The sequence below is a fragment of the Puma concolor genome, chromosome D1 (assembly GCF_028749965.1).
Source record: "Puma concolor isolate L17-30 chromosome D1, mPumCon1.1.hap2, whole genome shotgun sequence".
NCBI lineage: Eukaryota > Metazoa > Chordata > Mammalia > Carnivora > Felidae > Puma > Puma concolor.
This window is the reverse complement of record NC_141676.1, coordinates 50,314,968-50,340,942: the sequence shown is the minus strand read 5'-3', so window position 1 is coordinate 50,340,942 and position 25,975 is coordinate 50,314,968. Positions and strand designations below refer to the sequence as shown.

Sequence of the window (25,975 nt, the reverse complement as noted above, 5' to 3'; positions counted from 1 at the left end):
AAGCAGGGGAAGAGAGAGAGAGATAGAATCTGAAGCAGGCTCCAGGCTCTGAGCTGTCAGCACAGAGCCTGACACGGGGCTCAAACCCATAAGCCATGAGATCATGACCTGAGCCAAAGTCGGACGCTCAACTGACTGAGCCACCCAGGCGCCCCAGTATTTCCGTTTTTAATTCTGAGGACCTTCCATACTGTTTTCCACAGTGGTTGTCCCAATTTACAATAGCCAAGATATAGAAGCAACTCAAGTGTCCATCAAAAGATAAATGGATAAAGATATGGTACACACACACACACACACACACACACACACACACACACACACGCTTTGGAATATTCCTCAGCCATAAAGAATAATGAGATCCTGGCATCTGTGACAACATGAATAGACCTAGAGCGTATAGTGCTAAGTGAAATAAGACACAGGAAGACAAATACCATACGATTTCACTTATATGTGGAATATACAAAATGCAACAAACAAACAAACATACAACAACAAAAAACAAACTCTTAAATACAGAGAATACACTGGTGGTTGCCAGAGGCGGGGGCAGGTGGGGGAATGGGTGAAATAGATAAGAGGGATTAAGAGGCACAAGTTCCCAGTTACAAAATAAATACATCATGGAGATAAAAAGTGCAGCATAGGGAAAATATTCACTAATATTGTAATAACCTTGTGTGGTGACAGATGGTGACTACTTGGCGTGGTGAGCACTGAGTAATGTATAGAATTGTCAAATAACTATGCTGTACACCTGAAACTAACATACCATTGTATGTTAACTATACTTCAATTAATTTCTTAATTAATTTTTTTAAGGCCGAGGAGAAATAAACTCTTGGGGAACACAAACAGTCATCCCAACTCACCTGCTGACAAAACATTAACTACTCTCAGGGCCTGGGATGATGGCAGAGGTGTTACTGTCTCCATGGCTTCTTACCACCATCACTGCCTTTTTTACCACTCGTCTCTCCTCCCAGCCAGCTCTTCCAGCACAGGTGAGCAGTAACTCACTCCTGAGCAGCAGTGAGGACTCAAACCCAGAGACACAGAGACACAGAGAGGACAGTGCTTCCCATACCACTTCAAAAACGGCAATTTATCTGGCAATCTTTCCATGTGCGTCTGAACCCAGACTGGTGAGTGAATCAGGGGGTTAGAGGGAGGCAAAGAAAATAAAAAATTTCAGTGCTCTCTTCCCTTCCTAGATTCCAAAGCCTCAATTCTCTGAACACAGCAGCTGAGTTGGTCAAGTCACAGACTGCCAACCAAGGTCACTGCCATTGCCAAGTTCACCTCAGCTGTCCCAGGTATTTTCCTCTGGCATTCAAGTACCACGCTTCTTTATAGATGCTGGGGTCAGTTAAGTTCTTTAGTTTCCTTTCCCTATTTGTATCTGTTTTACCAAGTGACAGAGTACTGTATATGCACACACAGATCTGACCTTTTTCTCCTCAGATGAGTGCAAAATCTCCACGTGTGGTTTCTATACCATGTGCTCTTGGCCACTTTTAATCACCCCTTCAGAACACACGATAGGTCAAAAACTGCTAATAAACTAAATGGGGTGAAGGATTCTGGCATAACTTTGTGCCAAGAAAACTTACCTCCTATAAGGAGTGCCAGGCATGGTTTTGGCAGCCGTAAGTCCCATCAAGGCTGAGCCTCTCCCAGCCGTACAGGGAGCTACTGTAGAGTCTGAGTGCCTGCCTACACAAGTAAAACTGCAGAAGAAATACAATGTTTGACCCTAATCTTCAGAGTTTGGTCTTCTCTAAAGCACAAAGAACCTTAAATTATAAACAGTCTAACTCAAAGGGAAAATCTGTGAAACACCTACTCCCAGGAACTCCCCATTCTGCCCTAGGCCTGCTTGGGTTCAGCAGGCCCATAAATTGGCACTGTTGATATGACCTTTCCAGGCTATATTTCAACAAGAGATAACAACAAAGCTGAGAGCTTTGGTAGCACTCAGAGGAGATTTGAAGGACTTAAAACATGCTGCTAAGTTTGGCAGCAAAAGTTCCTGTTTCTTACAGCTGGAAAAGGAAATCTCTTTATAATTATACTTGTAGATAAGACACACCGAGCTACTCATGCTACTCATTCTAGTTAGGAACAGATTAGAGCCGACTCATCCCAATCCACCATTCCTCTGAGATTGATCTGAGTGAGCACTGTGGGGTGTGGGGGCAAGTCTCACCTGGGGCTGAGGAGTCAACGTACCTACAGGGAAGATAAAGTGCCAGGAGCTTCTCAGTGGGGCTTACTGTCATAGCCACTACCACTTGCTCAGAGATACCTGCCACTCTTCATTACCTAGCTCTACCTTCTGTCATCCCACTTCCCATCTTCCTCTTTTACCCAGGGTTCTGCCATGCCCCTAACTCCAATGTCATATAACATGTGTTACTCATCACAGAGGGTCCTTTAAACCTACATGCTCTTTTGGCTCAGATTCTTTCTGGTTTATATATTTCTTTACAAAAGCAAAGTACAAGAGCTACAATCTATGTACTGATTGCAGGACACTTATTACTGCTCTGCTGATACTAGATGTCTGCCCAAAACATGGAGGAAGGGAACATTGCTCCACATTTCTCAGCAGAACAAACCAGACAAACCAACCATTTGGAAACAAACTCTGCTTGGCTTACAAGGTAATAAGATATATAACAGTAATTGCTCACATTTCATTCAGCACCAGATACAAGGTACTATGCTAAGCACATGACACTTAGGCCTTACCACAACACTACAAAATAATACAATTAGCACTTCTGTTTCACAGAAAAGGAGCTGGGGCATGGACAGGCTCCATAACTTACCCAAGATCTCAGAACTAGTAAGTAGCAGAACCAGAATATGAACCCCTACTGTCTGCCTCCGGAGCCCAGGCTCTAAATGTCACTCTTTCATTAGACAGCGCTTCTCGTAACACACAGGTTTTTCTTTGAGCACCAATGGCTCGCTTCAAACCCTGAAGGAAACACTGACATTTTTCTCCACAGAGAGAAGGAAATAGTGATGGCAGTACTTATTCACAAAGCTGATCTGAGTCTATACAGCAGAACAAATAAGTACCCTAAACATCTGTCAACCAAAATTTCCCCAGGAGCACCAAGTGAAACCCACCTCCTTTCTTACTAACCTGGTAGATTTTCTAACTTACTAAAGGCTGGAGCCTCTTTGCAGGTTGTTACAACCAAGCCCTGTGCATCTGAGAGCAAGATTCCAGGCTCCAAGTTATGAGAACCAAGTCAAATGCTTTCTAGAATCCAGCTGATAGGATTAAAAAAAAAAAAGCTATGCAAAGATTTTTTAAGCATAAGCAATATATGTTGGCCAATTTGGGGAATAATCTTATAGAACTTCAGGGAATCTAGTTGGAAAGACAAGACATATGCATTTAAGAGTCAAGTCAAAATGTCAATGAAAACACTCTATCTAAACCCCCCACTTTCTAGAAGAGGAAACTGAAGCCTAGAGAAGCCAAGGTTACTTCCCCAAGGTCACCCAAAAGTTACCAACAGAGCCAGGACTAAAGCTCAGATCTGCTGACTACCTGGCCAGGGCTCTCTGTACTGCTATATGGAGGCCGAGGAACTCACAGGAGGGACAGATCTCAAACAACAATTACAGCTAACAATTACTGAAAGCATATTTGTGCCAGCAACTAAGCTAAGTGCGCTATATAAATTCACTAATTTGGTGCACCTGGGTGGCTCAGAAGGTTAAGTATCCAACTTTAGCTCAGGTCATGATCTCATGGTTCATGGATTCGAGTCCCACATCAGGCTCGATGCTGACAGCTCAGAGCCTGCTTCACATTCTGTGTCTCCCTCTCTCTCCGCCCCTCCCCCTCCAAATAAGTAAACATTTTAAAAAATTATTTAAAAAAATTAACTCATTTAACCCTTACAACAAACCTTTGAAAGGAGTAAGATTATTCCCAATTTACAGATGCAGACACTAAGGTTTACAAAGGTTAACTCGCCAGAGATCCACAGATAGTAAGAGGAAGAGCCAGACTACTAAGCACGTAGGCTGGCTACAAAGGGTCTTAAAGGATACACAGGTAGGATTCATGGAAGTAGAAGGACCAACAGCAGCTTGTGAAGGGCGGCCAATGTTGGGGGAAGGAGGACCTAGGGCCCTGACTGGGCAGGCTGCCAGGAAGCAACTGGCAAGAAGCAGTTCTAGTCTGCCATGACAGTGAAGGGTAGGCATCCTACAGGAGGGTAAAGCAGAGCCTCTGAAGCTGGGGTGAGAAGGACCACCGTGGAGACTCTCCCCAGGTGTCAGAAAGGTGAATAAAATGCAAAGTATAGGGACACCTGGGCAGCTCAGTCGAAACTTCTTGGTTTCAACTCAGGTCATGATTTCACGATTTGTAAGATTGAACCCCACATCAGGCTGTGTGCTGACAGCGTGGGGGCTGCTTGGGATTCTCTCTCTCCCTCTTCCTCTGCCCCTCCCCCTTCTCACTCTCTCTCTCTCTCGAAATAAATCTTTGAAAAAAAAAAAGAGAGAGACGCCCGCTGTACTCTTCAAAATGCTGCACTAAGTTGATAATGATAATGGAAAGCACCGAACCTTTACTAGGTGCCAGGCACTGGCTGAGAGCCTTACAGGTGTCATTTCATTCACTCCTTGGCACAATGCTAACAAGCTAAGTACTACTATTATACATTTTACAGATGCCTCACAGAAAAGGGAGGCTCAGGGAGATTAAACAACTTGTCCAAGGTCACACAGCCAGTAACTGTAATGGCAGGTTCTAAACCTAGGCGTGTAAGACCCTTGGGCACCAGCTCTTCGTTACCACACGTTGCTGCACTGAGACATTCACAGTAAGTGCAAGTGGTCCATTCCACCACACACGCACTGAGCATCAAGAGTCACTGATAGCTGAACAAACACATTGCAGGTTGATTCATTTAAAAGCAATCTATGATATTTAGCTGTCAGAACTCCATCAGGGAGCTGTGTTCCAAGACGTAAGTGAGCACACCAAAATTCACTTCCTCTAACAAGGCTAAAGAGTTCTGAAAACTAGCTGACTATATAGTTTTCTTTCCAATTTTTCCCTTTCCCTTTTCCTATCCTCCCACACCCAATTCACTGACACTCTCAGAGAAACTTCAACAGAGACCTAGAACCCTCTCCCTCCTCATATTTCCAGTCCTTTATAGTTGGCTTTCGTCCATCATTCAAACAGTACTTCACATCAGAGTCTAAGAGTTGGCTATTCCTCCTTCTTCCCAGCCTAACGCATGAGATGATCATTAACCCTACCTGCAAAACGCCAAACTTCAGCGGGTCTTTGTTTCTTCTTTCTTAGTCGAACACACAGAGGCTCACTTTGGGGAGGAAATAACTACAATACAACATCTAACATAATATATATATGGGATAAGTCCCTCACTTGCTATTATCTAGACCCTCCCCAGCCCTTGGCCTAGCCACTCTGTATTCACTGACAAAATGGGTGAACAGACTAAGAGGGCATATGGGTACCAGAGATGCCTCTGAGCCCAAGAGCAAATGAACAGGGGTGTCAACTCCAATGCCGGCCTCCCAGGACACAACGCTGTCTCATTGGGTCCCCCGGGGACAGGCCAGCCTTCTGCTAAATTGTAAAGGCCTCCTAGAGCAGCCCAAGAACTACCTTCTATCTCCCCTGCTTCCCCTCAGAACTACCTTTCCCCAGTCCCCTTGCCCAGGGCCTTTCTCCTGTTTCCTTCTAGTTTTCCTACTGCTTCAGATCTTGTCTCCCCTAACTCCCAGTTCATTTCATTTTCCCCAGGGTCAAACAGTCCTTCATTCACTGTACTGTTTCTCATTAGTCAATCTCTAGCTCATATACAAACCCCTTCAGAGACAAGTCACACAGAAGAGGAGTCTGTATCTTTGAGAAATGGGTGGTTTATAGGACAAACACTTAGAAACAGGTCAGCTTTCATTAAGAAGCCTTCATACCCTAACTGCATATATAATTCACCTTTTATAGATACAGTGCAATCTAACATATAGGCAGTTTTTAGATGAGAATATTGTGATCATTTCAATAGCCCTTCAAGAACAGTATATCAGAGCCAGAAATAATAAGAGAAGGGATCTTTGGAGAAATCCTACAATGAGGTCTAAACTCATTTAACATCCTCCTCTCCCCTCAACACACAAATACACACAGGCAAGTTTTCTAGGTCTTAGAGCTGGAAACAGAGACACTGGGGATTTTTCTATCAGGCAATATTATGCAGCATATTCCCCTAAGATAAATGCACCCAGCATTTTACTGCACCCACCTACTGAGATAGATGCACACAGTGCCTCCTCCCAAGCCAAAAATAGATGCTCAGAATCTCCCTCCCCATCCCCAGGAGAAGGCACTCACTAATGCAAGTTCTCCCTCAGGCTTTATAGAGAAATCTCTGCAGACTATGCCAGATGGTAATTTTTTTTTTCTTTCATGCCCTCCTGGCCCCTTCTCCACTTTCCATGGTTACTCTAACTCAAAGAACTCAATTATCTACCAGCAGATTTCCCCCTCCCCCACCCCTGTCCACCCTAAACACCCTCTTCTTCCAAGCTAATGTAAAGGCTCAGAAGGGAGGCCAAGCCAACACTCTGCAGGGCGGCTGCCTGGACTCCTCTAGGCTCAGATACACATTCCCTTCGCTTGGCTGCCTCGGCAAACTCTCTTGGGCCCAACACTGGAAATCAGGAGACTCCAGGGCAGTGACACATAACAGACAAAGAGAAGCAACAAGAAGACATGCTCTTCAGTCTCTCAGCCCCACCTGCCTGCAGGGAGGTGTTCTGGCAGTCCCAGACTCTGACCCTTCCACCTCCTCCCCGTGGTCCTCCCCAAAGTAGTTCTTAGAATCAGATTAGGTAGACACGGAGCACAGCCTCTCTTACTTATAACTCAGCAGTGTTGCCAAGATATCTGGAGTCGGAGGCACCCCTGCATACTGTAAACCCACACCCTCCATTCCAGGGACAGGGTAGAGCCAGCAGAATTCAGGATGCCCTAGGCCTGTCCTCTAAGGCATTTCAAAGTTTCAACTTCCTTGGGTAACTGATTATTCTAATTTTAGAGAGAGGGAGCCCAGAGGGAGTATGTAGGAAGGGTAGTAGAGGAAGGGGAGAGAGGGAGTGAGAACAGGAACGTTACTTTTTAATCCTTAAAGAATATGGAGGGATCCATCCAACGTGTGACTCACCTCTGGGAAGCTGGACTGAGCAGGAGTGGGGACCAGCTGCAGCCCCAATCTAAGCTACGGACCACTTCTCTGTCGGGCCTGAGAGGCTACTGTGATGGATTCACCTGAAAAAAGGCTCTGTTGTAAAACAATAACAGATCTGTCTCCTCAGGGTCTTCCCAGGGGCTTCTTCCCAGAGCCTACTCCAGGGCATGGAAGCTTGCCCTGTCCTGCTACAAAAGCTGAGGCTGCCAAATGGGGGGCCAGGTCTCTCCCTGTGTTCCCACCTAGCATGCCATGAGCCCTACACACTCCCTGAGAACAGATCTGGGTGCCCTTTCCTGAAGTCTCCCCACCCCTGCTGTTCTGTTCCTTGGCATAGTCCCAATGCATATCAAGAATCTCTGCCCTTGAAATTCCCACTTCCTCATTTCTTTCTTGTTTCCCTCTAAGCTGTAGCCATACAGGTTCCTGAAAGAGCTGCCCAGCCCCCAAGGAGCCTTTCAGAGTGATAACTCTGCCTGCCGGTTAAACCCTGTCTTTCAGACCCAGAACCCAGCTAGCAGAATGAGGGAACCAGCCCTGACAATCAGAAGCCTCTCTTCCAGCTACTGAAATGTATACCATAACTGCCAGGTAGTTAGCCGTGGGACACTGGAAAAGCGAAGGGTCTCTTGGAATCCTCTCTTCTATACTAAACACATGAGTCAGGTAACCTAAGCAAAGAAAGCTTCATCTCTGAAGCATCATTTGTGAGGCTCAAACCTGCAGTGAACATCACTCTTCTATTTCCCAAAGAAAGCATCATTTGTTTCCTTTAATATCTCGAAGGACTTTTTAAAGGTTTTTTTCTCATTTTTATTTATAAATGCACAAAAGAATAGGGCACTTTATAAATTGGGAAACTAGACCAGAGAGGCAAAATGCCTTTCCAGAAGAGAATGGGGCCATCATTCAAGCTTTAATTCACAACATCTCACATTATACAGGACTTGACTTGCTTAAAATTACTTTCATAGAAATTGTTTTAAGCTTATTTATTTTGAGAGAAAGAGAGAGAGAAAGTACAAGTTGGGGAGGGGCAGACAGAAGGAGAGACAGAATCCCGAGCCAACTCCACGCCATCAGCACAGAGCCTGATGCAGGGCTCAAACTCACAAACTGTGACATCATGACCTCAGTGGAGATCAAGAGGCAGACACTTAACTGACTGCACCACCTAGATGCCCCACTTTCACAGAAATTACCTCATTTTTGTTCCTCCCAACAGACCTGTTAAAGTAGTTATATCATTCTCTCTCATCTCAGAGCTAATAAATCTAAAGGTCACATAGGTTAATGGTCTTGCCCATGGCCACCTTGATGGCAAGTAGCAGAACCTGACCATGGACCTAAGTCTCCTCACCTCAAATCCAGTACTCATTCTGCTACATCAAAAGAATGACCACCTGCTCACCCTCTTCATATGTGTGGGGGTGATAAAGTTAGAGGAACCCCAACCACAGCCACTTGAGTAGAAAAGTGGGATTCTGGATTTGCACTGCCCACTGACTCAGAGAGGCCTCCTCCTCACACCCCCAAATTTAAATCCCAACCAACAGTGCAATGCCATATGCTTCCAACAAAACAGAGGTTTCAACTAAGCTGAGGATCACCGGGAGTGTATTAAAAGGAGGCATCACTATAGCAGTGGCCCATCTGAGGTCCAGGGCCACGGAGTTCACCCCTGTGGACCCTCAGGCCACAATACTGATGCATACATATATACAATCAGGGAGCCCAAACTGGGGACATGGTCAGTGCTTTTACTGGCAAGCTGACCCGAAGTTAATCAGAAGGCCCCCTCATTGTCTGCCAGAATACAAAAGACATTCTGTTCAAAAAGTTCAAGAAGAAAAACCGAAGAGCCAGGACAGCAGCTGTTCCCTCAACCCACAGAGAAACCAGAGGCATCCACAATGTTCCCTAAGGCCCAGCAGTAAGTTTGAGATGTAACATGGCTGAAGCGGAAGCACATCTCCTGATAAGTTTCCACTGCAGGGAGTGTCTGCTGCATTAATGCTCCAAATAAGATCACTGAGAACCTAACTACCCCATCACCTATAAAAGTGCCTTTCTGGAAGGATCTCCTCTCCTAGGCCACACTGAGCTTAGCACACACCACTCCTCTGGGGCAGAACAAATTTCACCAAAGCATAGGACAAACAAAACAGGAATGCACAGTGTGGACAGTGCGTGCTCTGAGATTTGGTTAAAATATTAACCTGAAGAATCCATCACAGTACCTCAGTACTGTGTCTCCACAACCACAACCTCGTGCCTCATGTCTCCATAGGCAACCTAGCAGCAGCCACCACTGAGAGCTCACTCAGAGATATCTGTATAGGAAACCTCTTCACAGCCCCCACCCCCAGCCCAAAACACACACACACCTGCCAGCCTCCTTTAGCAAAGCCTGTGATGGGCCTTATTAATAAAGGAGGACAGCTTGCTTCTTTCCAAGTTACCTGAGGGAGAAACGAAGAGAGTGACCCTAGCTCAGATATCCCTAAGACGGTCCCTCTGTCCTAATAACTGCTCCAGAGACTGGGAACTCACCACAAGCTCCTAGCTGAGTTAATTGGAGCTTTTTCTTTTTTCACTACAGGTCAGACATAGCAACACCAAGAGACAAAACAGACAGTGTTCACTAGAACAAACCAAGCCACTCAAAAGACACTGGAGTTTCCACGTAGGAACTCCAAACATAATGCTGGAATGACGATAACTTGCTTTTTCTATATAAAAAAACTGTTTCTGTAAAATATCCTAAGCCTTTGTGCTAAATACAAGATGATGATTTCTACAGAAAAGTCTAAACACCTCAGGTTCAGCAAGAGTGAGATCAGCTAGATTTGCAAAGTCAAGAAAATTGGCTGTTTCCCTCCTCCTTAAGCTAATAGAATCCAACTGTTGGAGCATGACATCATTCCTGAGCCCCAAACCCTGAGCAGAGAGTACAGACTTATCCCTGCCTCCCAGAAAACAGCCCAAGACTATGGCCAGGAAAGGAGAAAAAACAATCCAAGCCGGAGCTGACCTTACCTGAAAGTCCCGGTGCTTTCCTGCCCACTCCATTCTCGGCAGAGTTTGGCTCACACCACAGTCTGTAAGGGAGCCCGGGGCCCCAAAATCCACTCGCTTAAGCTCCGATACCTGCTGCGAGCTTCCCACAGCTCCTTCCTCTGACCTTTCGTGGCGCTCCTTCCAGCCAAATGAGCAGAGCACTTCTAGCCGGCCAGGCCAGTTGTCATGGAGACCCTGTTCTCGCCAGCCAGCGTGCTCTGTGCTCTGGCTTGCTCTCTCTCTCTCTCCTGCTCTCGCTTGTGCGCTCGCGCTCGCGCGCTCTCTCTCTCTCGCTCTCTCTCTCTCTCTTTCTCTCTCTGTCTGTCTCCTCTCCTCTCTCCCCCTCCACCCCCCTTCTCTCCCGCTCTCAGTTCTGGGAGGCTTCCATGAAACAGCACTGTCTTTTGATCAGCTCGGGTTTTGCACACATTCCACTCCTCCTACCTCCCTTCCAGTCAAACAAGAGCTCTGGGCAGCTCCTGGGAACTTGCTTGAACAGTTAAGATGGGAGAAGGGAAAGACAGTGAGTGGACTTGTTTTCCTCCCCTCTAGTGTCTCATTTTTTTTTTTTTTTAACTTGGAAGAAGCCTGGCCAGCAGGGAGGGAGCTAGCTGGAGCACTTGGGAGGGGAAGCAAGCCCTTCCTCTGGGTCCTGGAGTGTGGGTAGGAGGACCCAGATGCATTGCCTTGACTTGTTTGTGCACTTGGGATTTTCCGGGCAGCACTTGAGGCGGAAATGTGTTCAGATCCCAGGAGCTCGCCTGGACTGGCCTCTCCACTTACCTTGCTGCCTGCCCAGGTTGTGGCGATGGCTTTAACCAGTGCAGGGACCCATGGTACTATTGCTGATACCCAAGCAGTCTCTCATCTTCCTGCAACAGAGAGGAAAGATACCAGGTCAGGACCATTAAGAGTCCCAGACAAGTCCAGAGTCATAGCAGAAGCAACAAACAAGATACAAACACAACCTCATCTCTCTGCCCTGCTCAGGACCTGTAGCTAAAGCCCCTGGATGTCTGTGAGCTGCTGTCACAGCCAGGGATACTATCATTTTTGTCCAAGAGCCAGCACAGTGCCTAGGACACAGCAGGCCCTCTCAATTCAATCCCCCCATGTATATTTCTTCTTTGTGATCCCGCAACCCTGGGATCATGACCCGAGCTGAGATCAAGCTCAGTTGGATGCTCAACCAACTGAGCCACACAGGCGCCCCATGACCTTCTATTATATGCACTATTTTGTCTGACCCTCAAACCTTCTGAAATACACTAAGCAATATTATTACCATTTTATACATGGGAAAACTGAGGCTCAGAGAGATCAAATGTTCAGCCCACAGTTAACACAGCTAGTGAGTTAGGCCGTCAAAGAACTAGTAGAGGCCAGTCCATTGTCCTTCAGTCCAGTGTCCTTCCACTAAAGCACACTACCATCTGATCTTAAAAACTAACAACTTTTTTGATAGCCAGTATTGAGACACAAGGAGGAAGGCAGAGAATCTTTCTGAGTCATTGTGAATTAGACCTGACTACCATCCTGTTGGCCTGAAGACTGTATGATAGCATCTATGAGCTGTAGAAGGTAATGATACACAGATTAGAGGGAAAAGTCTTGCCCTGTAGCTATAATTCACCTTACACTTTTTCGAAGTACTCTCAGAAATTTTGACTCGTCTGTTCAACACAACTGACCTGAAAGTTAGGACTGCTATTATCACAGATTATTAAATCTAATTTAACAGATTGAGATGAAAATCTGAAAGAGAGGTCAAATGACTTGCCCCAGGTCACAGAACCAGAAAATAACAGATCTAGAAAGAGTACAGAAGCTTTTCAACTCTCTTTTGTGTAGTAAGCAGAGAGGCTGCAGGGAAACCAGGTGGAGCAGGGGGTCAGAAGACCTTGGCAGTATCTGGTTCCACCATTAACTAGCCATGTGACCTTGGGCAAGTCACCTACCCTCCCAGTTTCTACCTATGAAACCTGTCCCATGGGCAACTGATAGGGATGGACGGGCATAAAAGAGATGACTATGTAAAAGCATTCTCCTTAAGTCGGGCACTGAGCTAAGAATTTCATTCATCTCTACTGTTTTCACCACATACAGACAAACAAAACCCAGGGCCTCTGTTATCTCTCCAAGAGGAGAACACCAAGGCTCAAAGAAGAGATTTTTCTTTTTCTTTCTTTTTTTTATATTTAATGTTGGTTTATTTTTTTGAAAGAGAGAGAGACAGACAGAGCACAAGCGGGGGAGGGGCAGAGAGAGAGGAAGACACAGAATCTGAAGTAGGCTCCAGGCTCTGAGCTGTCAGCACAGAGCCTGATGTGGGGCTCAAACTCATGAAAAAGATCATGACCTGAGCCAAAGTCAGATGCTTAACCAACTGAGCCACCCAGGTGCCCCAAGTAAGAGATTTTTCAATGCTGCTTTCCTAAAACACTGCCAGTGAGGTCCTGATGGAATCTTTAATGCAGTGATCCTTTATAGAATCCTTTTGACTTTTATTGACCTCCGATATATCACAAAATTATCAAAATAAGATTTTAATTGACTTGAGTTTAAAAAGTAAATATATGTCAGAAGCTAAGGTAGGGAAAGTGTTAGAAAATCCAACAGGAAATAAATCCTAAGTGGTGGGCACTATTGCTTTAGTGAAGCAATCAGAGCTTCAAAACGGTCAGGTCCAATTTCCCACTACAGAAGCCTGACCTGACCCAAACACCAGCTCGGGAATCCTTCAAAGGCCCTAGTTCCCCACGTCTGCAAAGAAAGACTGAATGAAATGACAAGTGGAACACCATCAAGTCACTGAACCTCTCCCCTTCCCATTCCCAACAGGCATCCCTTTGCTCTCCTCCTGATCCTCCACTTCCAAGTACCCACACTAAGAAGAGGTGATGCCCATCCACTTCTACAACAAGCTAATAGTCAGTTACAGTATTAGCACCAACAAATATTGATCCAGCACCTACCATATGTCAGGCATTCTTCTAAGCACTGTGAGGGGCCAGGGGCCAGGACCAGGGCTGAAGACACAAGTCAGACTCTAAAGTAATGCAAACTTCAAAAAGCCCCACAGACCAGGAACAGAATGCAGGCCATGCTCCCCCTAGTGGCATGCTGGAGTTCACAGAGGTTCTTTAGAGCCTTGTCCTCTAGGGGAAGGGACACAGTAAGGGCCCCATTATGGGAGAATCAGAATCCCTGCTTGGGTGCTGTGACAGGTATAAGCTCTCTGCACTAGGCAGAGCACGAGGACAGCTGAATCCCCCTGCTGCCCCTGCACAGCTGGATTCAGACCAATCCTGTTTGACCTTTCCCAAATGATAGGGCTCTTACAGCCTCATGTGGTCTAGGATCTGTTGAGTGGCATGCATGCATACCTATGCCAGAAATCTGGGAGATACCCTTGCATATTCCCACCTCCCCCTCTCCATATCCAATCCATTTACCAATTCCAAACATTTCTTTTTCCAAAATGTATCCGTCCATTTTTCTGCACCTCCACCTCCACCCTAGTCCCCTTCCTTAATGACTGAAAAATGTACGATTGCCCCAGCTTTCACTCTTGCCCTCACAGCTCCATTCTCCATGCAGCTGTCTGAATCACCCTTTTACATCAGATCATGTCATTTCCTCCTTAACACACTTCAGTGTCTTCCCACTGCACTTTAGATGAAAGCTTGATTCTTACCAGGACCTAGAAGGCCCTGTGATCCTTCTCCAGCCTCCTCTCAGCACATTTCCTGCCCTCCACCTGAGTGTGCCAGCTACAAGGGCCAGATTTTCCCCCAAGCTGTTCCCCTCTGCCTGTGTCACTCCCCATGTGCCAAACTGGCTCTTACCTTGCCTCAACCGGGACTCTCACCTCCTCAGAGAAGTCTTCCACAATCCTCCAATCTAAATGAGGATTTATCCTTCATAGCACTCACCATCATCTCTAACCAAAATATATCCATCCTTTTCATAATGTCAGTTTTCCCCAATGAGTTCCTTTAGGAGCAGGAACCTTGACTGTTTTTGCCGCCATATTCTCTGCATTTAGTATGGGGCCCAGATCCCAGCTGGCACTCAATTAATGTCTGCTGAATGAATGCAAAAAAAAAAAAAACAACAACACATTTCATCCTGTCCTACAGGAAGAAGAAACTTAGAACAGCTATTTCATGTCACTCATTGTTTCTTTTCATAGGCTTACAAACTATAATTACATCCCCTTTTCTTATGTGCCTTGCCTGTGGGCTCAACCAAAAATTCCTGTAAAGTCTCCCTGTGGTTTGTTTCCCAGAAATTTCCTCGTAAGGTCACTCTTCTAGGGACGCGCTCCAGGGTTTTATAGCCTCTCCCATTACCCATTACAGGCACTCCTCCACCAGTATCATTGCCAAACCAAGCGGGATGCAGGAATGGCCCAACTCCCATACATGAGAAGGTTCTCTCAGGTCAGCAGCATTCAGGGACAAAAACGCTTTCTCTTATGTCTACTGTGCAGGTCACTGTACTTGCAAGAAATACATTTTCCCTAAAAAAAAAAAATCATCTTATGTTTTATAATTTGGAGTATAAAAGGTTTGAAAAAAATTTTTTCATTACTAAATATTTGTATATGTATACATACACATTCATACATATATATATACACATTTATACATACATATGTATATATATATATATATAACTACTATTTGAGGGGAAAATAAGGAAAGCCTAAATAACAGTAACAGCAGTGTGACTAAACCCCCTCATGAGATACATTAGCACCAAAATCTGAAATCATTTCTGGCTTCATCTGCTGCCCATGCTTCCCCTGCTGCCCACACCCATCTACTGGCACAACAACCACACACCACCTATGCCCTGAACACTGCGTTTTTCCTCTCCTACAGCCCCTCCCCAGTGCTCATGCTGTTACCTTTATCCGCCTCCCTACCTCCACCTCTACGACAGGCAAAAGCTTACTGCTTTCAAGGCCCAACTCCATTATCACCTCCCCTGAGAAATATTTCCTGATCTCTTGGCATAATCTGTTTGCTTAGTCTGCAATCCCACAACAGTTTGAAGATGCCTTCATCATGATATTTATATCACTTTATCACTGTCACTTGTACCCCTGTATCCCCCACAGTTGTGAGCCCCATGAGGTCTACCAATTTTATTATCTCATTCACAGTGGGCAATCTATTCATGTAATAGATTGATCCTTGAAAAAGACTTTTTAAAAAATAAATACAGAAGCTGTCTCCTCCATAAGATGAGGGAATTTGAGTGTATAGACTTACACTGTACCAAGAGAATATATGTGTGTGTGTGTGTGTGTGTGTATATGTGTGTGTATATATATGTGTATATATATGTATGTGTGTGTATATATGTATATATATATGTGTGTATATATATATACATATACATATATATATATGTATATATATATGATTAGATTCTAGATTTAGTTCCTAGAAGAGTTTATAGTATTTTCTTAGCTCTTTAAAAACAACTGAAATTCCAAACCTGAAAACACAGGAGCAAAGTAAATCTTTTAAAGTCACTCCTTACTTTGGGATCAAAGGAATTCAAGAAAAGTAAGCTGTTGTTGGATACCAAAATGCCTAAAAGATGCCGTGTACTTCAGAAGCCTCCCAGTGCCCACCAGACTGGAGTCTAGCAGCATCTCCACCAAAGACAGCTAGTTCTACCCAAGTAACAGGGAAATCAGGCACGTATCCTGCCCATTTCTATACTGGGCTCTGGCCGCCATGTGAGCAGGCAGACTTACACAAGAGCCCTTTAGGGCTTTCCAGTTTTCTTTTTCTACTTCTGAGTGGCAATGTGGCTAAGAAGGGAAAAATTAAAAATTCAGAGAGGGAAAGAAGGAGTCAGCAGGCTGGAGCCTAGGTCTTGGTTTCCAGGGTGGTAAGATCTTGAGCAAAACCCTGCCCCCACTGAAAAGCCTCTGCTTTTCCCTGCGTATAACAAGAGGGCAATTGGGCTGTTTGAACTAGCTGTTCTCTAAGGGTCCTTCCAGCTTGAATTTTCTCTTGCAGTCACCCAGTCCAACTGTTCTGTCCTAGTCACCTAGTCCCAGTGCTTTCTGAAGAGTCCAGAGCAGCAAGAAGACTTCTTGTTTCAGGGGCTAGAGTCTCCATCTAACTCTTTCAGCAGAGCCCCTGATCTGGGGCTCTGGAGTCATCTGCCTGGTATCAGACAGAAGACTGTCCCCCCAAATAGGGCAGGCTTTCCTGGAGGAGAAGATGGAAGATTCAGGCTTCTTGACTAAGGAAAGCTAGAGAGAGAATAAAGATACTAAACACCAGATGCGGAAATTTGGAAATGGCCTGGGAAGTGCCTGGAAGGAGACTGAGGCTCCCAGGGACTTACTCCTGGCCATCAGTCTGAGACAAAGCCGCTTTTACAAAGCAGAAGAATTGGCAATATCTTAGTTCTCTTGAAAGATAATCTGCCTACTACAAATCAAGCAGTCTCTTCTACCAGCACCTTTGAAGCAACAAAATAAATGTCTCCCTCCATATGGCAACCCCAGCCTCCTCTGCCTCTGTCAGGAGGTACATCCAGCGGGACCTCCAGTGTGCTGGCCACTACTACACATACTCTGCTTGCACAGCCTTCCCGGGAAAACAGAGAAAGAGCCATTCTGTGTTCAAATCCTGCCGTTTTATGGCAGGATATTCTCTGGGGTCCTTACTCCTGCCTTAATCCCACCTGCCTCCCACCCATCTCCTACCCTCCCACCCAACACTAAGACTCTGAAGTAAAAGAGTATGGGATTCAGCCTGTAATTATCCTGGATCCTACCGCCCTGTGGTGAAGTGGCTACTAGACATCATGCTGGGTTGAGCACACTTTCCTTTGGTCTGTCAGCCTTCTAGCCTTAGTTTACCTCTATTCAGCTTCCAACCCTCAGTATGAAACTCACAATTCAGATCCCCAGATCACAAGATACACAGTGGCTTCATCCAGTCTCTTGGAGTATCTGTCACAATGCTCATAGACGGGCTAATTTCCTAGAATCTCTCAAATCCACAGACCTCTGACTACTGTCCCTTGCCAAGTCTGAGCATTTTAACACTGGGCCACATAAACACAGTCTGGGGCCAGGAAAGACTGGACAGGCAATATACCAGACCCCCCTCTAAAAGCACCATTTTACCTTTCCAGAATGTGCTTCTCATGCTTACTTAGAACTCTGAGCTCAACCAAGATCTTAACCTGTCATGACTGAAGCTTCAAGATGGGGGAGATAGAGCACAAAGTGGGGGGAAGGGAGATGGTGGAATAAGAAGACTGTGGACTCAAATGGCTTCTCCATGATATAACCAAGAAAATACCTGGAGCCTGAAAAAAAAAGTGCCCCTCAGAATAAGATCTGGGTAAAGCTGTAGGAAATGTGGGCTCAGACTGTGTCATCTCCTCCATGCTGTCTCCCCTGATTTTCCCCGCCTGGACTGGATTCTCTACCCACAGCGCCTATACTCCTAAGTACTAACAGTTGTTAGCTGTGCTCACTGCCTTGTATTTTAGTGTACCAAGGCTATTCAACTTAATTCTCCTACTAGCCTATAATATTCTTCAGGGCAAGAACTACTTGAATTCTTAACTCTGAATTCTAGTTTAGGACTCTGTCCCAAGCACAATTATTACATTTTTAATATATGAACTAATGAAACCAACCAACTAATCAACCTTAATAAGGGATCAACAATATCAGCACAAAACCTAAACCATTTGGTGCTTAGCACCTCAGAGTGGTCCAGAGTTTCCAAGGTATGGTGTGTATACAGATGATTATAAGTGGTATATGGACAAACATTTTAAAAATGTTTAATAGTTTTGTATTTGTCTTAATGTGCATAAGAAAAAACACAACCAGCTATCATTTTCACTGATCTCATTGATTAGACCAATGCTAAAAAAAAAAAAAAAAAAAAAAAAAGGTACAGTTAACCCATGAACAACATGGGGGTTGGGGTGCTGGCCCCCTGTGCACTTAAAAATCTGCATATAACTTTTGACTTCCCCACTACTTAACTACTAATAGCCTACTGCACACTGGAAGCCTTACTGATAACATAAACCATCATTAATACCTATTTTGTATATGTATTATATACTATGTTCTTACAATAAAGCAAGCTAGAGAAAAGAAAATGCTATTAAGAAAACCATAAGGGAGAGAGAATACATCTACAGTACTACACTGTATTTATAAAACAAAATCCAAGCATAAGTGCACCATCTGCACCTTCACTGTTCAAACCCATGTTGTTTAAAGGTCAACTGTATAGGGGCGCCTGGGTGGCGCAGTCGGTTAAGCGTCCGACTTCAACCAGGTCACGATCTCACGGTCCGTGAGTTCGAGCCCCACGTCGGGCTCTGGGCTGATGGCTCAGAGCCTGGAGCCTGTTTCCGATTCTGTGTCTCCCTCTCTCTCTGCCCCTCGCCCGTTCATGCTCTGTCTCTCTCTGTCCCAAAAATAAATAAACGTTGAAAAAAAAATTTTTTTAAATAAAGGTCAATTGTATATATTTTGTGTTTGCTTTTAATTTTGTTTGCTAAAGTTAGTGGATAGAAGTTTAAAGAGAAATAGCAGACTTGCACAGCTTCACAGTATCTTTATAATTACAAAGGCAGAAATACAAAAACTTGACAATGAAGAAACCCAGCAGACATTATCTTTACCAAGTGATCGAAGTTAACATTACTATTAATAAGTCATACTGACATCATGTAGCCCTGACATGATGCAGTAAGAAGGGCATTTCATTTCTGTGGCATTCCTCCCAAAAATTCATAACCTCAGTCTAATAATGAGAAAACATCAAACAAACCTGACTTGAGGGACATCCTATAAAATCTGGCTACCACTCCTTAAAAGTCTCAAGGTCATAAAAGACAAGGACAGAGTGCAGAACTGTCAGAGACTGGAAGAGACTAAAAAGACACAATACATAAATGTAATGTGGGAACCTGGATTAGATCCTGGAATAGAAAAACTAATGAAATCCAAATTAAGTCTACAGTTTACACTACACTACTATTAACTTCTTATTAGTTGATAATTGTACCATAGTTATAAAAGGGTAAGGGAACTTGTATCGTCTCTACAACTTTTCTGTAAGTTTACAATTATTTAAAAATAAAAAGCTCTAAAAAAGCCAACTTAAAGATCAGTAAATAAAAGTATATATGGTACAAATCATAAGAATGGGTAAGAATGGCTCCAGTTTGAGAAACACTAAGAGCAGTCACCCCTTGCATCCCACATCCAAGAAAAGCTCCCCCCAGAATGAGAGTAGTGGCTCTAGAGGAATATTTACTATAGGGGCACCTCAGTGGCTCAGTCAGTTGAGCATCCAACTTTGGGTCAGGTCATGACCTCATGATTTGTGGGTTCGAGCCCCACATCAGGCTTTATGTTGACAGCGTGGCACCTGCTTTGGATTCTCTGTCTCCCTCTCTCTGCCATTCCCCAACTCATGTGCTCTCTCTCAAAAATAAATAAACATAAGAAAAAAAGAATATTTAGTATAATAGAGAAGTGTTCACTTTATATTACTTTGAGAAAAGTAACAAATTATCCCATTTAATTAAAAAGTATATAACACATTGGGGCACCTGGGTGGCTCAGTTGGTTAGGCACCTGACTCTTGATTTTGGCTTAGGTCACAATCTCACAGTCATGAGATCGAGCCCAGCATCCGGCTCTGTGATGACAGCTCTCTCTCTCTCCCTCTCCCCTTCCCTACTTGTGCTCTCTCTCTCTCAAAATCAATATTTAAATGTGTATATATATATATATATATATATATATATGAATATATATAAATATATATATAAAACATTTATAATGCATAGAAAATGTGTTAAAATAAAAATAACCTATACTAAATAAAATACAGACAGCATTTATTAAAGAGTAAATGGGACAAAGATTTTAGAAAGTAACTCGGCTACATTAATTAAAATGTTCATATCCTTTGGCTCAGTATTCTCACTTCTAGGAAGTTACCCTAAAAAAAAAAAAAAAAAAAAACATTCTGTAGGGGCACCTGGGTGGCTCAGTAGGTTGGGCGTACAACTTCGGCTCAGGTCATGATCTCACTGTTCCCAAGTTTGAGCCCTGCACTGGGCTCTGTGCTGACAGCTCAGAGCCTGGAGCCTGTTTCAGATTCTGTGTCTTCCTCTCTGTCCCTGCCCCTTCCCCAGCTCATGCTCTGTCTCTGTCTCTGTCTCTCTCTCTCTCAAAAATAAATAAACATTAAAAAAAAAAAATTCTGTAGTATGAGGGGGAAAAATGCCTATTCCCAGTATTATTTATAATAATGAAAAACTAGGAACAACCTCAATGTCAATCATCACTAGATTGGTAAATTTCAAGTATGCTTTGACCAGGATCCAGAGTAAAAACTACAAATATAACATAGTATGTGCATATGTGAGAGGGCATGTGTGTGTGTATAAAACTGAACCAAAAAGTTTTCTCAGAACAGTACTTATCTTTACCATGGGAGATGCTCCCTGCTATTTTCTATCGTAATCTATTTCATTTAGAAAACAAACAGAGCTTGTACAGCCCCCGCTAAATGATTTTCCAACCCACTAGTGATGACCTGCAGTCTGCGAAACACTACACTGGACTATTGTGCAGCATTAAAAGAGACGACCACAATCCACAAGCTGCTAGCAGCAACTGGCTCCAGGGAAAGAGAAGAGAAAGCCAGGGCAAGACTCACTTTTCTCTGTACATCTTTTTGTACCTTTTGAACCTATATGTATTACTTTTACACGTGTTACATGTATCACTTAGTTGGGAATTAACTTTAAGTGATGACTGTGAGGACTTTAACAGCATCAGACAATGCTAACTATGCAAAACAGAGCTGTAACTACATGAATAAAAACACATGCATGTGAAAAAGGAAATAATGCCAAAACAATAAACACATTTTTTTTCCTTTTTACTAAGTTTGAAATACTTTACACTATTTTACTTCTACAATTTAACATACATATTGATTTTCTTAAATTAAAACAATTATTGGGGCACCTGGGTGGCTCAGTCCATAAGCATCTGACTTCGGCTCAGGTCATGATCTCACAGTTCATGGGTTTGAGCCCCACATTGGGCTCTGTGCTGACACCTCAGAGCCTGGAGCCTGCTTGGGATTCTGTCTCCCTCTCTCTTGCCCCTCCCCCGTTCCCCCCCTCTCTCAAAAAAATAAACATTAAAAAAACACTTTTTTTTTTCATTAAGACAATTATTATTAAAGGCACATAGGAGATTTTAAAACTAATGGTAATGTTTTCTTTATTAAGCTGCATTGTGGGTACATTAATATTCACATTTATGTTTTTAATTTTTTTAAGTGTATTTATTTATTTTGAGAGAGACAGAGGCAATGCAAGTGGGGGAGGGGCAGAGAGAGAAGGAGAGCTAGAGAATACCAAGCAGCGTAGAGTCCAACATGGGACTCAAACCCACGAAACATGAAATCATGTTCTGAGCTGAAACCAAGAGTCAGACTCAACAGACTGAGCCACCCAGGTGCCCCAAGAATATTCACATTTAAACTGGACATATAAAAAAAAGTACTGTCTATATTTTTAATAATATTTTTAAGTGAAAGATTTCAGAAGTGGCCCCCCTTGCCAGGCCAGCCTCTCCTTACTTTCAAACTCAGTAAGACACTCCAACAAAGTACTGGGATAGGATTTAAAACAGTCAGTCAACGGGGCGCCTGGGTGGCGCAGTCGGTTAAGCGTCCGACTTCAGCCAGGTCACGATCTCGCGGTCCGTGAGTTCGAGCCCCGCGTCGGGCTCTGGGCTGATGGCTCAGAGCCTGGAGCCTGTTTCCGATTCTGTGTCTCCCTCTCTCTCTGCCCCTCCCCCATTCATGCTCTGTCTCTCTCTGTCCCAAAAATAAATAAACGTTGAAAAAAAAAAAATTTTAAAACAGTCAGTCAATTGGATACTTTCTATCTTTGTACAAAGGTTCTGACATGGAACATACCACCACTATGGCTTCTAGAGCTTTCCATTCAGAACCTGGTAATGGACTAACTTCACCATCCCATTCACACTCAGGATTCTCTTTTCTGAGTTATTCTGCTTTCACCCCTTCCCCCACCAAGCTATTGTTCATCCCTTCATATCTGTAATAACATAAAAGCTTTTCTGAGCAAAGAGATCATTTCTTATTAGTCTTTGAATTTTCAACAGACTATAATGCGGTGTTTTTTTTACATATAGGAAGTACTCAATAAGTATTTATTAAATAAGCAATATCACAGGCAAAACTCCAGAACAAAGAAAAGTGAAAAGTGGAAAGGACATAGAGAAGGAAGTACCAGCCACTAGAGATTACACACAAATCATACTAAAACACATTATTACTTTCAATGAATAAAGTTAATATAAAATTATTGTAGAGAATAAAGGAGACATTACATGTAAAACACACAGTGATAGAAATCAAGTAGTCTATAAATAACAACTTGGGGTTTAAAAAGTAATATGCACACATATTTCCATGATACATATTTGTATGTGATATATATGATATATCACAAAAATAAACACATACATTTGCACACACATATATCAAAAAATGCCGGGAGCACAATTTATCTGGACTTCAGAAAAACTTCCCTTGATCTTTTTTAAAAAAAAATTTTTTTTTTTCAACGTTTATTTATTTTTGGGACAGAGAGAGACAGAGCATGAATGGGGGAGGGGCAGAGAGAGAGGGAGACACAGAATCGGAAACAGGCTCCAGGCTCTGAGCCATCAGCCCAGAGCCCGACGCGGGGCTCGAACTCACGGACCACGAGATCGTGACCTGGCTGAAGTCGGACACTTAACCGACTGCGCCACCCAGGCGCCCCAAAACTTCCCTTGATCTTAAGGATAAAACAGAAATATACTGGCAGCTGGATGGTCTGGGAAGTCAGGACAGCTGGGGCCAAACGGTGCTGCAATATGGATCAACTAAGAAGAAGCACTCTGGAACTCCTAGAAGTTTGGCCACTTACCATCTGTTCTAGATCCTACCATTGTCACCCTTTTTATCAATGACTTGGGGAAGACATGCTTATCTGAAATGCCTCTGACAACCTAAATGGGAGGGATAATTTATATACTAGAGCGAATCAGAATAAAGGCCTCAACAAACTGGAACCATAGGTTAAATATAACAAGATGAAATTTTAAAAGGACAAAAGACATTATTTTATACTTAAGTTTAGGGGAAAAAAACTGCGTAACAACACAGGATGAAGATGGTATAAGTGAAGATTTGAGAAATGATTCAATAGGAGTCAACTGATGAGTCCATGTGATTTTTAGATTCACTGACTGAAATACAGAGCCCAGATCAAATGAGGTCCACGTCTTACTCTGCTCCATTTGCATTAGAACAATCATGCATCCAGGGGACACACACCCTATGTGCAGACTCAGGGGTAAATGGAGTCTTAATAACATCTCAGGCAAGTATACTGAAGGGAAAAAAATCAAGTCTATGGAGCCCCTTAAGCTGAGAAATAAGATAACACGTCTGGATCGTGAGGCTCTTAAGTCCTCCTGCAGAACAGGAAGATACCACTTTTATCCCTATGGAGTCATCTCCGGGGGACTGGTGGCTAGATGAGATAAAGAAAGCTCACATAAAGAAGGGCCAGCTGAGCCCTGCCTGATCTGCCCTTTGTCATTCCTGCTACTCACCCTGGAACCTCCCATTTGGGGCTCTGACCACCCAGGCTTTAGTAAGGACACAGAGAAGCTCAAGAATCTCAACAATTCTTAACCATCATCTCCCCAAACCATGGTTCATCATGATCAGAATTACAAAGTGATATTTTTAACCAGCAGAGTGAATTCTCGTGGACCTTTAGCCTTCTATACTAAGGTGTCATCTGATAGTTATTGGAGAGTAAGGACTCAGGTTTGACTATTATAACTGAAACATTAGACAGTAGGAATGCAGCATTTCAGCTCCATCAGGCATTGCTGGGATATATACATGCCAGCTTATCTCCCAAAATGGAAAACTATGATACTTCTTCTAAATACTTAGGAAGAATCAGCAAGAGAGAGAAGAGCAGTGGCCCCTCAAAACCTAGTTCTTATCCTAGAAACATGGAAGGCAGCCCTGGTCTACAGAAGAGGGTCACATTAAATAAACTTCAACATCCTATAGTACAAAATGTCATTTTTTTAAACCATTCTCTTTTTTCCAAAGAATACAAACCTAGAAGTTTCTAGAATGATTAGCTCCTTCCTTAACAATACATGTACTAGGTGTATCCCACTTTTACGTAAAATAGAGCTAGGTGGCTTTTGTATACAAAGAGGTGCTTCCAAATGTTCTTCACTCAGGGGTGCCTGGGTGGCTCAGTCAGTCAGCTAAGCATCCAACTCTCGATTTTTGGCTCAGATCATGATCTCAGGGTCATGAGATCGAGCCCTATCTGAGCTGACAGAGAGGAGCCTGCTTGGGATTCTCTCTTCCCCTCTATTGTTCACACACTTGCTCACTCTCTACCCCAAAATAAATAAATAAACTTAAAAAAATAATGTTCTTCTACTGAGAGGTCAACATAGAAAACCTATGCAATAGGGGAAAAAATTAGGCCCCAGGTTGTAAGGAAGGGAAGAGAGGTGAGATGATGAGGGGGAAAATAGAGGAAAGTAAAGGGAGAGGAGAAAGTAGTTGAAGATCCTGAAGGACAGAAACAGGAGGAAGCTTGTTTGGAAGTCTGAGAATAGCATACTTGGGGGAATTCCTGAGCATTACTCCAAGGATGTCAAGGAACATATCTGAGTACAACTTAGCCTCTTGAAGGAAAGAAAGAATTCAGAAAGTCTATTATTCCCTCAGCGTCAGGATTCCTTATGCTGGGTTAACATGATTACCCAAAGTCCATGTAACTGGTTGGCTAACACTGCTAAATGACTGGGAGGAGGGGGGAAGAGTACAAAAAACAAAGGGTCAGGGACCACTGTCCCTGGCACAGCAGATGCCAGCAGAAGGCTTCTTTCTCAAGAGCTGTAGGCCTCCAAAGGCTGTATCTCAGAGACACTGGCTCTCTTCAAACCTGAGCAAGCACAGGAAGTCAACCATTTGAGAGTCCTCAAGGTGATGAAAGATTGCAGCCACTCATGTCAATGCAGATAACATCTGTGCTCAGTCATGCGTGGGACACATCTCTTCCAAGGAAAAGGCCTACCGGAGCTGAAGAGAGGTAAATCTACTTGGGAACAGTTTACCGAGAAGATGAGGCTTGACTCTATGTCCTCCCAAGAGAGTTACGACTGCTGATTAAATTATTGTTCCTTTTCAGATTCAGACTGTGTCCAAACACGGCTAGCAGAAGCACAGCCAGCAGCCAATCTCAGAGAAGAGAGCTACAAATGTGTGACAGGCAAACAAAATGGCTCTACTTGGGATTTGGAGGTTTGCAAAATGCTTCTGAGGACACCAAAAGTGACCCTCATCTTTACTTTTCTTTTTTCAACTGTGACCTCTCTTTCTGCTCTCTCTCTCCTGCTGTATGGGCAATGGGAATGGACAAGGAGGGATGATCAGGAGCTATTTTAACAGAAAACAAGAACTTGGGGGATGCAGGATGAC

The 25,975-nt window shown here is 43.7% G+C and overlaps 1 protein-coding gene across 9 annotated transcripts in view; it reads right to left on the bottom strand.

The window, feature by feature from the left end:
- DENND2B (DENN domain containing 2B) overlaps positions 1–25,975 on the bottom strand; it is a 178,466-nt gene that overhangs the window by 96,595 nt on the left and 55,896 nt on the right. For 6 of the 9 annotated variants that reach the window (XM_086678036.1, XM_086678035.1, XM_086678038.1 and 3 more), the window contains one exon: positions 11,109–11,197. The gene's annotated coding sequence lies outside the window, so the exon portion shown is untranslated. Of the gene's footprint in view, positions 1–7,241; positions 7,346–10,304; positions 11,039–11,108; positions 11,198–25,975 lie in introns of those variants that run through there. The other 3 variants (XM_086678039.1, XM_025927979.2, XM_025927980.2) reach the window with 3 other exon arrangements.